Source organism: Mauremys mutica, chromosome 14, assembly GCF_020497125.1.
Source record: "Mauremys mutica isolate MM-2020 ecotype Southern chromosome 14, ASM2049712v1, whole genome shotgun sequence".
NCBI classification, from domain to species: Eukaryota; Metazoa; Chordata; order Testudines; family Geoemydidae; genus Mauremys; species Mauremys mutica.
Window position 1 is genome coordinate 18,390,446 of NC_059085.1, and position 11,856 is coordinate 18,402,301.

Below are 11,856 nucleotides of genomic sequence, written 5' to 3' on the forward strand. Positions count from 1 at the left end.
GGTAACTCAAAGGTATGGCAGAAAATCAGAAGGGATCTGGTGGTAAACTATCTGGTGATTTTTGCTTTGATGACCTATTAGATAAATATGGAGGATCTTAAGAAGAATACATAAAACTGGCACAAGACCAATCTTTTCTCTGGTGTTTCACTATATATGTAGTTAAGAAGGTGCTTTTCTTTCTGAGATCTTATTTTCATTGGCTTTTGTAACATCTCCAACAAAAACTATTTTGAGGTTTGAAATTTCTCATACTTGTTCTCTGTCTAGAAATGAATTTCCTTTGTGAAGTCTGAAGATGATCGCTCTGCTGATCAACTGCTGTAACTGTGAGGCCTGACTCAACACCCATTAAACTTAATATAAGCCTTTCCATTAACTGCAATGAACCTTGGACCAGGCCCACAGTAAGTGAGGTTGACAAACAGCAGGCGATAGGACATAGAACAACAAGGACTGTAATTTGTAATGTAGTGAACTAAAAGAAAATGATGCCTGATATAGCCAATATATTTTCATAGTCCAATGAACTCTGCTTTGCTCTACAGTTCTAAGCCAGGCTTTATCCTGAAGCAGATATCAAGGCAAACCAGATGTGCTTTATATACTTCCAAATTCCCAATAAGCAACTACTTAAAAGGCATTTATTTCCTCTCTAATTTGTGAGATGTGAGAGCAGGAAGCCAACATAACCTATGATGTGATAGTGATATGCTACTGGATGTGCCTGACTTTCAAGCTAATATATAAATATTTGACTTTTCTTAGAGTGAAGACACAGACTAGATGACGTCTTTGATTTAATTTCAGCTCCTGGTTTGGTAATGTGGTTGAATCTGTACTCATGGCAAGTATTTTCTTTCAAGTTATTTTCTTCCTTCATTTTAATGTTTACTTGTAGTGAAATGTAGAATTTTTGAAGCTAGTTAAGAACAATAAAAAAGATTCCCCTCCTCTCAGTACTGGGGTATGAAGTTGTTGTGTTGCTGTGATATTTGCTGTAATTTATTCATCTGACAAGGAAAAATCAACCAGAGTCAGAAGTCAGACCAAACCAAACCAAACCAACAAGTCTAAGGTAATGTATGTCCCACCTCTACCCCTACCCCTACCCCTACCCCATCATGTCTGTCTTTTCTTCTTGATGCCTTTTTTTAGGAAATCAGCTAAAGTGAAAACTGAATTTTTGCTCTGCAATAATCTGACCTGCTCAGGCTCCCACCACCTGATAAGGGGTGACCATGAAAGAATTTGTCCACACACTCATAGAAATCTGTTTGCAATTCCCAGGAAGACAGAACAAAGGAATTAGTCTCAGAGATTTCCATATGGTGCTCTCCTCTTGTTAAGGAGCCCAGGAATGAATTTTTTTTTTAATCTGGGGTAGGTATGAACAGCAATTTCCAGGCTAGGAATGCCCTGTTGTCTGGAAGAAAAATGACAAGTCTGGTAGGCAGCTAAGCACTGGGTCCAGCTGGGAGGGACCTGGAGACAAGATAAGTCTTATGTTTGCAGATGCCAATGCCATGGTTTCTTTAGAAGAGTGCCTGCCAGCTTATCATGGACTGGATTCACTTTTGTCCTGTACCTTGGTAGCATTTTACACTCACTGTGCACTGGTAAAAATGACTATGCGAGGTGCAGGGCAACAGTGATTCAAACTGGGTCATCTGTTCTAAGGGCTGCCAGCTGCTCCTAGCTAATTTGAGAGAGAGAGAGGAAGGGAAGGGAAGGGGATGGAGTTCCAACTCTGCACATTGCAAAAGGACTTTTTTATTTTCCTTCCTCTTAATGAGAGTTAGGAAGAAAAATTTAAAAGGAAAATGAAAGAATAATTCAGCATTTTGTAATAGTTTTTGCTCCTGTGCTGCAAAGTAAGCTGCTTTTATAATCTCCCAGATCCCATAGTAGTCAGTTTGCCTTAGCTGAACCCAGGTTAGGAGTGTTGGTTGAGGTATTAGCTATGGCCCTAATCTTGCAAGGGACTTAAGTGTCTTCACATAACAGCCATTGATTTCAGTGGTGATTGAAGTTGTCCAGACCCCTGTAGGATCAGGGCCTTTCAAACCAATTTATTTTGCATGTATTTTCCAATATAGTTGGAAATGAATGTTGGAAATGATACCCGACCGACAGATTTTTTTTCATGTCAAAACCAAATACCTCAGTACATTTCTAAAGCCATTATAAGACTCGAAAAGCAACTAACTCACTACTTTAGTCTCTTACAAAAATCTTGGAAAATTTTGAAAGATTTTGGAGGTGTTCTGTTTTACATGATCTGGTGGCAGACTTGTTTGCAGTATTTCACTTATTGAATACCTATTTCTGAGTTCAGAAGTAACCAGAGCCCAGGGTTTTAAATCAGGAAATATTGTTCTAAACAGGGACAGCTCATCTTGGTCACTTGAGATATCAACTAACCTCCATATATGAGCACCAGCAGAATACACATCCGGAGCAGTTAAATTCCATCTCAGTGACTGCCCATGGTTTTCTAACAGAATGTATAGCAAAAAGGAAACGAAAACATTTAGATGAATGTAGACATTTTTTCCCTGGGAGCTGGATGGAGACTAATCATTAAACACATTTTAAGGTGAGTGACATTTAATCATGCTTCTAAAAATGTCACATTTGATAGTGAAAGATTATTATGTTCACAATAAAGTTACACTAGCCTCTATAATGCTCCTCTTTCTATGCTGGATTATTCTGAATTTCACTAAGAACAGGAAAAAGGCTCAGCTGGTTTTCTATCTGACTTTGGGGAGCTTTGTATTCACAAGACTTCAGTTAATGGATGCTGGTTTCCTATTTCAAATCTGCTCCCACCCACCCTTTTGGAATGTAATTTGGTTCTAGCAGTTTACAAGCCTGACCCGCATCATAAGATTTAAGCATAATGATTTCTAGTACAGAATGAATCATTGCTTCAGTTTTGAGAACTGTATTATATTACTTGTAAAACGACACATAGTACCTTTATCATGATCCCTTTTCTCCCAGTTACTGCTGAAGTGTATTGATTCCCTTTCTAGTTTTCTCTGTTTGTCCTAGTCTTTGTCCTTATTATCCAAACTGCAGCTATGGATCAACTGATGCTACTTTCTTGCATAAAGGGCTTTAGAACGAAGCTGTTTCTAAGAATCTGAACTTGGTTTTCCTTGTCAATGTATATCAGTGAATTATGGGACAGGGTGCATCTGCTTGTGAATTATGAAACTTTAAGGTAGGGATGGATCAACTTGATTAGAACATAAGAATGACCATACTTGGTCAGGCCGACGGTCCATCCAGCCCAATATCCTGTCTTCTGACAGTGGCCAATGCCAGGTTCCCCAGAGGGATTGAACAGAACAGATAATCATCAAGTGATCCATCCCCTGTTGCCCATTCTCAGCTTCTGGCAAAGAGAGGCTAAAGACACCATGCCTGCCCATCCTCATTAATAGCCATTGATGAACTTATCCTCCATGAACTTATCTAGGTCTTTTTTGAACCTTGTTATAGTTTTGGCCTTCACAGCATCCTCTGGCAAGGAGTTCCACAGGTTGACTGTGTTGTGTGGAAAAAATTACTTCCTTTGTTTTAAAACCTCCTGCCTATTAATTTCATTTGGTGACCCCCAATTCCTTATTTACTTCCTCCACACCAGTCATGATTTTATAGACCTCTATCATCTCCTCCCTCAAGTTGTCTTTTTTACAAGCTGAAAAGTCCTAGTTTTATTAATCTCTCCTTAAATGGAAGCCATTCCATATCCCTAATCATTTTTGTAGCCCTTTTGTTTTTGCCCTTTGTTGCCATTTTGTTCAGATAAAACCATCATTTAGGGCCCAGTGCAGTGCCCATTGAACTCAATGGGAATTTTCCCAATAGGCGTTAGACTTAAAACTCAACAAAACACACTAAAAAGGTTGGTTGCATTTTTGTTCTTGTTTTAGAAAAAAAAATCCACTAATTTTCAGCTTGGATTGGAAGCACAACAAACTTAAAATGGTGAAAGAAATGCTACGTATCACTGTGTTTCTGGCCAAGCGGAAATCGAGAACTGCTGCCTAGAAATGGCAGGTTTTTAATGTGTTTCTGAACAAAACTATAGCTACCGATCTTCTGTGGTTCATCCATCACTGCTTTTAGATGTACAGTAATTGCTGAAATTCAAGAAGACTGCAGTGGAAAGAAATGGAACTTCATTTAAAATATTGTCTGAAATGCATGAAACATAGATTACAGTTCTGCTCAATGCCTTCCTTACCTGATCTGTTTAACATATCACTCATATGTCATCTATCCAACTACTTGTCTATTTTGTCACAGAGAATTTTCCTTTGTCAAAAGAATATGGTTATAGAAATAATGATACTTGGGGTGATGTACATGCTTCACACAATTCTCTAGGGGGAATAAAAGCTCAGGAGATTTTCAAATATAACTATTACCAAAGTTTGAATGAAAACAAAATCAGATCAGTCTATAATCTTTACTGTTCCACTGATGAATCTGTGATACTGGGTTCTATTCTCCTTTCACAGAACTCCAGAGTTGCTCACATACTTTGAAGTCACAATAAACCCTTATGATATTTAATACTGATATGGTTCAACACCTTTTGCAGGAAAAATGAAGGACTAGTGAATAAGCTGATGGCTCTTAGAATCTGTGCAGCTTAGCATGGAAGTGGTCTTAAGAAATTATCTCCTGATTTCCATGTGTTGCTTTTTATGAATTCCAGTAATCTTTTTGGCTCTACTTTTACAAATGAACTGAAGTAAGGCAGAGATTGGGTAAAGTATGTACTTTATAGTCATCAAATTGGGGATTTTTTGTTTTGTTTTTTACCATAGATTTAGTTCCCCATTTTGTTCCTAGTGTTTACATAAGAACTTGCAAAAGCTTTTGGATAGATTTGGAAAGTTTGCCATCTTTCTCTCTATCATATGGAATTGTGTTAAAGTTCATCTTGAATAACATGCCTTTTTCTTAACATCTTCAGTTGAAAAATTTAGCAATACTTTCTGGATAATACTTAATGTAGACATGCAAAAACCTTTATTACTGGGAGTATATATCTTGATCAGAATGTTCAGACTGTTTGCAAAGGTTGGGGTGTGTGTATATATATATATATATATATAATTTAATAACCTTTAAAAATGTAACAGCATATGCAAAATGAACAACTAACATGAGGGGAATTTAAGAGGTTTAATTCAAGTCAGAAAACTTTTTTTGTTTGTTTTTTTTTTGTTAAAAAACTCTAAGGTTTTTCTACTCATTTGTGCAGTCCCTGGAACATTTATCATGTTAGCTTATCAGATAGTGGTTTTTATTTCAGCTGAAATAGAAAAGTCTGGATGATATGCCCTTGGCATAGTACCTTACAGTTTCTATTGGAAAAGGTGAGCTGTACTGTTGTGGTTTTCTGAAGTCAGTTTTGACTCTGAGCTTCTGAAGTTCCTATCAACTGAAGTGCAATAGGTATCCTGGAATCTCAGTATCAATTTAGATAAGTGCCATGTCAATCTTTCAAAGTCTGTATTAACTGCTCTACATTACATAGATCTCCAAAATACTTGTCTTAGGGTAAGGGGGGCTGAGAAAGAGAGAGAGAGAGAGAGAGAGAGGAAAAATTGGAATGCATCTTCATCCGCTGGAGTAATGCTCTCTTGATTCTTTTGAACACTTTGGGCCTCATTCTAATCTCATCTACTGAGGTGTGCATTGCTCCACAGCATAAAAAAATTATAACAACTTGTGCACATGGACAGCCTCAGTTCTGTAAAGGATACACAGTGATGTTTGAATACATCGTATGCTAACTGTAAGTTGATCCTATGGATTTAATGATGAGCTAAATTTCTGTCTTCAGCCATAAAACTGAGGTCCTGACCACTTATGTTCATTAGAAATCCCAGGGTACTTTTTCGCACAGCCATGATGTCCTGGTTAAACTAACCATGGATACTTTACATTCTGATCTTGTGTAGGCTCAGTAGAATGAGGCATTCTTCGTTTTCTCTGCTGACCTGTTGTGGGGTCATCTGTGTATACAGTATGTAAGTGATGACTTTCTTTCTGGTCTATCTCTTCCAGACAAGGGATTAGGCAAATACGGGGTTTCAGCCCACAGTAAACACTGGGGATCTCATTTTCCCCAGTTGACTTAAATGAGCTACTCCTGACTATTACTAGTGCAAATGTGAGGAGAAATCGTGAGTGGCTGCCCAGTTATTTCAAGGGATTAGGTCAGATGCTCCAAAGCAGCATAGGCTTTAGCAGGATGCAGGGCTTCCCTCCCATCCCTTGTGCTTCAGGGAAACAAAACAATAAAAATAATGGGTGGAAGGGTTGTGGCCCAGGGTTTCGCTAATTCAAATATTCCCTCCTCAGCTTCCACCCATTAAAAAAACCCTAGAGAACTTAATGTATCTTTGCTTAGGTGTTTAAGGGGAGAAAAAAATGGAACTGAATTGGGAGGGAAAGGGACACTATGCTCGGGATAGGATGTCTTTATTTGGGAATAGGACTTGCCTTCCTCATACGCTTCTTCATGGTATCAAAAAATAGATGGAAACCCCAGCATGGACACTGAGGAGGAATTAATGCTACTGCCCGCCTTTCCTCCAATGCATTTCCAGGTGCAGGGAAGTTTATCTGGTTCAAAGGTAAAAGTCTAGAAAACATGAATCTTGGGTTTCAGTTCTCTGCTATAACCATTTTGACTTCAAAAGTGCAGCTCCTGGAAAAAAGGTGAACTGCAAAGAGCTATATTTAGGATATAACTTGGATACACATTGGTTATAGGACAAATCATAGAATATTGGGGTTGGAAGGGACTTCAGGAGGTCATCTAGTCCAACCCTCTGCTCAAAGCAGGACCAATCCCCAGACAGATTTTTTTGCCCCAGTTCCCCAAATGGCCCCCACAAGGATTGAACTCAGAAGCCTGGGTTTAGCAGGCCAGTGCTCAAACCACTGAGCTATCCCTCCCCCACAATGTAGTAGTCATTGTTATTTGGTAGCACTTCAGGCCCTGATCCTGCAGTAATGCCCATGCATGCAGACCCAATGCCCACAGAGTCCCAGGCAAGTCAGTTGGGCCCTAGTATAGTCATTGTGTGATTGTCCCCACCCACCCTTGAAGTCCAGTAATTAATTTTGTAGCTGCGTCTGTAATAAATAAGGGGGGGAGGGGGAGAATAACCCATCCAAAGCTTATTAAAATGGCATTTCCGAAGGATATAGACCAGAGTCCAGCAGAGATGACAAATTGTATTTGTCTACTGAACCATGTTTTTCTAGTGAATAAGGAGAATGCCTTGTGGGGTTAACCTGATAATATTTAACAAGTCCAGGGGAAAAATAAAGGCTCCTCTGTGTTTTTGCAAATGGCTATATTTTTCCTGAATAGACGATTACCCGTATCATACTAAGAAAACACCTTCTTCTTTTTATCCAGTGATTTATGGAACTTTATACTTTTGTTTTCTTGCGACATTTCCTAGTAGGAGGAGAGTGAGGGGGAATGGATAAGGGCTAGAGTGTAAATGTAGCATCCATCATCCAAGTATCTCCAAGTACTTTACAAATATTTGTTGTTTCCAAGCCCAGAGAAAATCATTGTGATGAAAATTAATTGTCTCACTGCTACAAAAGTAAGGATCTCCATTTTATAAGATGGGGAAAGTGAGGCAAGGAGAAGTGACGTTTCAAAGGTCATTCAGCAAATCAGTGATAAAGCCCAATGATTCTTAATTCCTAGTTCCGTGCTCTACTCAGCAGACCATTTAGTTCCTTTAACATCGTAAAGGAAACCAGTAATAGAGATATGCTTTCAAAAGAACAAAGATCAGCTATTATTGCACAGAAGGCCTGGGTTACTCTTTTTAACCTGTGTTTTCACAGTGCTTCCAAATTACTGAAGACATTTTTGCACATATTTTCACAGTTGTCTAAAGAAAAAAGTTTTACGTTGTTTTCTTGCTTGTCCAAATCTACCTACTTTCTGATGCAAGAAAAAGAGAGAGAGAGAGGTGGACGAAGAGGTCAGGTCTTATTTCTGAATAATTACATTTTATTCTGAACATAGTGCTTCTTTTTCCTATTCTGATCCCACCGTTTCTGGGGGTTTTTAACACCTAAGTGGAGATATAAAATGACTCAATCTACTATGACACATTCAGATTTGAGACGTTATACTAGCCAATATGTTCATAGTTAAGCTGTCTTTATAAAGTGTACATTTTTTTTTATTACTGGTGAAAGTGGTTTCAGGCATATTATAAGGAGCTGTGGTAAAATCCAGTTAGATTTATCAGAGCTGTATCCCCTATGGACATCTAAAAAGACACAATATCCCAGAACTGATTTTCTATTTTGAAAAGGATTCTCAGTATTTGTTGTATAACATATAGAACGAAGAGGTACCAGCTTAATTTATCACATCTCTCGTTTTGCCTCATGATGGATAACTTTGTGCAGGAAGACAGTTAGCTTCATTTTGGGAGGAATTATTCCAAATAATGTCTGCTAGTTCTGTGTGTAAAGGAGTCAACTGGTCCTTTCAGCAGGTGGCCCGGTGGGAAGTTTGGCACCAGTTGACTCTACTGACATTTAGCAACAATGAAACTTTGTTAAAGCAAAACAAATCAACACCACACAAGCTTTTAAAAAAAATCTTTCCGTGTAAATGAGGCTTTAATAAAAATAATCAGAAATAGTTGTGATGGTTTTCCTGACGCGTGTGTGTGTGCGTGCGCGTGTGCACATGTAGTAGTAGGTTCAGTGAATCAGTTTAATGAGAGGTAGCAGACAAGCACACAGGCGTGCCAGTTTACAAACACAGTTTGGGATGGCATTGACGTTAGCATTGTGATTAAGGTGCTGGACTCAGGAAATCAAGGTTCAGTTTCTGGTTCTGCTCAGACGTTGGGCAAGGCAAGTAATCTCTTTGTGCCTTAGTTTCCCAGTGTACAATGGGGATAGTGATCTTTTATCTGTGTATTTAGATTGTAAGATCTTTGGGACATATTGTGTGTGACTATGTGGTTGTATAGCTTCTAACACAACAGCGCCTGGATCTCAGTTGACGTCTACATTTTCTTCTCTCATACTAACGATAAGTATTGTCTATTGATGTATCTAGGTACTTTGTTTGTGAGGCAATGAGATCATTCAGCATTCTCACAACATCCCTCAGAGGCAGGGAAGCACTATTATCTCCTTACACAGATGAGGAACTGAAGCATAGAAGACCCAATCCATAGTCCACTGAAGACAGTGGGAATTCTTCCACTGACCTTTAAAGGATATTGGTTCAGATTAAGCAGCTTTGGCCGAGTTTACAAGGCCCAAGTCTGTGGCAGAGCTGAGAATAGAACCCAAGTTTCCTGTATCCCATTCTAATGCCTTAGTCATACTTTTGGGAAGGTTACTTAAGATGTCTGGTGTGGTTATATTTCCCTGGAAGCCCAGAACAAATGTATTTTGGATTGAGGCTATACTTTAGAAATTGAAGCAGACTTACTGTTCAGCTTTTAAGATTTGAGAGATATAGTATTAATGTACTTCTAACTCTTTGCACAACTATTTTCTGTTTACTGATTTCAGCTTTCTAATATTGAATTGTTGTGGTGACAAGGAACTGAATTGCAAAGGCTTGAACAGAACTTATATGCTATGGATGCTACTTGTAAAAACAAAAATTGAGAAGGAAAACAAGATCAGTCAATCAAACACCAACTAGACTAAACACATTCTGTCTTGTGTCCTGGAGGTCTTGGGATTTAGGACTCTGCTGGGCTGCCAAAGGGAGCAAAGGTAGGAACCTCACCAGAAATAACCCCTGACCTATGGACATAGAGTGTTCATGTTCATGGAGCAGCAGTAAGAATTTTCCAGTGGTCTCAACTATTGGATTGGCTTGAGAGTCTGTCTCTCAGGTAACTGGTTCCCAGATCATTCAGGCATGTAAAGATAATCTTCAGTGCTCTCACGTGCCTGCTAGAAACATGGAGGAAGCCAATGAACACTAAAGGGCGGGTGCTTTGTGTTCACACTCAGGGGCGGGGGGAGTGTAAGCTGATTTCTGCAATATAAAGTGTAACCCCAGGTGGAGCTCTTAACAGCAAAGTTCACAGATGACAAAGGATACATGACCACTGTGAGGACTGCATTAGACAGCCATGGCTGGAGTCTCTGACCCAGAAGCAGATAAGGAGCATCAGGAGGCACTAGTGATTTCCCAGAGTCCACGAGCAGCTGTAGGTCATATAAGACTTTGATAATAGGGGATGAAGAAGCTGCCTTTTCCTATTCCGTTAAATGCTTTCCCTGGCAACAAGCTTCTGTTTTATCCGGCTAAGTCAGAAGCAGTTCATTTGCATCCAGATTCCTATATCTATCAGACAGTGGGGAAGCAATCGGATGGTAGAATCCAGGTTTAATATAAAGGAGACCTAGAACGGAGTATCAGCAGCAGATGGCTCTGTCTCCCCTAGTGGCTAATACACACTGAGTAGGAGTGATAAAATGGAACCCTGTCTGATCTCACATACAGGGAGAAAGAGCAAACCCTCCAGGGCTTTCTTTTGGGATATTGCTGTGGGGGAGGAGAGAATATGCAGGAAGGGGCAGTCTAGCCACTGGTGCTAGATCTCAAAGGCAAGTCGACAATGCAATCAAAAGGTTGTGATCGACGGTGTCAATGGTATAAAAGTGCTGTCCATATTTCAATGATATCAGTGATGCCAATGTTAAATCAAGGCCCTGTGATGTCAGTGTTGAATCAAGGAGCTGCTGATAGCTGTAATAAAACCAATATGGATGTTTTATCATTATCCGCTTTAAAGTCTCATCCATATTTATCACTATAGACTCAGTTCAGTTCCCTTGTCAGGTCCCAGATGGATAGAGATCAAAGAAATTGGTGGAATCCAAGGACAGGTGGAATTGGTCAAAACCAGTTTTTCCAATAACCTTCCCTTGTGAAGGAAAAAGGCTTGCGATATGATGGTAATTGTCACCAAGGTGATTAAAGTCTCAAGATGCCTTGACCAAACCTTTGTTTGCTTAAGTGTGGCTGGGCGCTTACCCTCAAGTTGTACCTTACCAGTAAAGGCTCTGTTGACTTTAGTCAACATATCCTAAACTTTCGTTTGTTGAGTTATTATTGACTTATAGTCAGTATTACTACATCCTGTTAGAGAGATGGCTGCATTTCAAATGGAAGGCTCCCAAAAATGTCAACTAGTTCACAGGGTAGCTCACAGCAACAAAGTGCTTAGAGAATTTCCATTTTCTGCCTGCTAACCAGACTAGAATAGACAAGCAAAATGAAGGGAGGCATCAAATGAATACCAATGTTCTAAGGAATATGCCCATGTATGTTTGTTAACTCGGTCCATAATAATAGGGTGTCTAGCCTCTTACTAGGCTTCTGGGTATTGGAGGATGGAACAATTACTGCGTAAGAAGCTGGATATGTTTTTAGGCCTGCCAGGGCTAAAAATGTAAATCTTCCAAATTATAGTATTTTCCAGTTGCACTAAAGCATGCTCATGATGGCATATTATACTGTATAAAGTATATTTTTATTTTACCTGAGACTTTAGAATTTCTTTATTTATTTTTAAGCTTGTGACTTTAGTGTTTTTCTGCTTGTTCCCACAAATTCTTATTTTTTAAGATTTTCCAGAGAATACACCAATACAAAGGATTATAATACCCATACAAAAGAAATGAAAGGAGAAATTATATACAATTTTCCACTGCCCTCATTTTATGGTTAATATAACTGCCTGAAGAGCTATTGGTTCTAACCTCACTGTTCTATTTCTCACCACTAGTGTT

General features: G+C 39.1%; 1 long non-coding RNA gene across 1 annotated transcript in view; it reads left to right on the top strand.

The window, feature by feature from the left end:
* The window catches only part of LOC123349549, an 80,809-nt gene extending 70,994 nt beyond the window's left edge, over window positions 1–9,815 (top strand). Inside the window, exon 3 of the long non-coding RNA XR_006573576.1 lies at window positions 9,616–9,815. This is a non-coding gene — a long non-coding RNA (uncharacterized LOC123349549). The remainder of the gene's footprint in view (window positions 1–9,615) is intronic.
* Window positions 9,816–11,856: the final 2,041 nt, after the last annotated feature.